The sequence below is a fragment of the Camelina sativa genome, unplaced genomic scaffold, assembly GCF_000633955.1.
Source record: "Camelina sativa cultivar DH55 unplaced genomic scaffold, Cs unpScaffold02831, whole genome shotgun sequence".
Taxonomy (NCBI): Eukaryota; Viridiplantae; Streptophyta; class Magnoliopsida; order Brassicales; family Brassicaceae; genus Camelina; species Camelina sativa.
Window position 1 is genome coordinate 1 of NW_010923941.1, and position 1,001 is coordinate 1,001.

Consider the following 1,001-nt stretch of genomic DNA (forward strand, 5'->3'; position numbering starts at 1 on the left):
ACAAGATCAGACTGAGAAGAGAACGATATCCGAATGTACATATAAGGAGATGATTCCAGATCCTACGAATGTGTAATCTGTACCATCAGCGAATGCCTAAGCTCCTGCAAAATTAGATATAACAATGACAACAAAAGATATAAGTATATATGTTGTTCCATATTTGATCAGATGCATCGTTTGAAAATTAGTGGTTGCAGAATTGACTTTATTGGCCTACCTCCTAGGGGTCCATTGCTGGTTTGTTTCGGGAGTTATTCCGTTATTACTAAATTGTATCTGTTGTCCAGCTGAAGAGACTGGTTTTACTGCTGCCATTCTTGTTACCTGTAATGGTTGAGTATCGATTCAAGAAATCAAGCAATCGCAGTCGTAAGTTACAAAATCCTATTTTTCTACAAATTTGGAGCTTACCTCATTCCTAGCTTGGAAAGGGTTCATTCTATTTTCCTTTGAGACCTTATACCAAGAAAAGATTGCAAATCAATAACTTGACTTGGAAAATGGAAAAAAATAAATCAAGTGAAATTGAGTTTACAAGCTGCACCTTTGGTTGNCTAGGAAAGGGTTCATTCTATTTTCCTTCGAGACCTTATACCAAGAAAAGATTGCAAATCAATAACTTGACTTGGAAAATGAAAAAAAATAAATCAAGTGAAATTGAGTTTACAAGCTGCACCTTTGGTTGAAACAATCTTGTGCGAGATCCATCAGTAGACTGGAGCTCGGATTTGATGGAAAGCTGTAGGTTAATAGAACCAGGTCAAAAACTAGGAGACTATTAAATAACTAGAGTGCGTTTTAGAAAGATCATACGTGAAACCATGAGCTGTACCTTACTGAAAAGGTCTGTTGGTAAATCTGGTTGAACTCTCTTTCCTGAATGAAAACTAAACTCCNATAACTAGAGTGCGTTTTAGAAAGATCATACGTGAAACCATGAGCTGTACCTTGCTGAAAAGGTCTGTTGGTAAATCTGGTTGAACTCTCTTTCCTGAATG

At 36.7% G+C, this 1,001-nt stretch overlaps 1 long non-coding RNA gene across 2 annotated transcripts; it reads right to left on the minus strand.

The window, feature by feature from the left end:
- Positions 1–6: 6 nt before the first annotated feature.
- Positions 7–999, minus strand: LOC104774436. Of its 2 annotated transcripts, none has more exons than XR_765343.2 (5): positions 951–999; positions 680–742; positions 415–459; positions 221–327; positions 7–104 (listed from the first exon to the last, which is right to left on the minus strand). It is a non-coding gene; the product is annotated as an uncharacterized LOC104774436 (long non-coding RNA). The 2 variants fall into 2 exon arrangements; XR_765342.1 differs by lacking the exon at positions 951–999 and adding an exon at positions 836–899.
- Between the last annotated feature and the right edge of the window lie 2 nt (positions 1,000–1,001).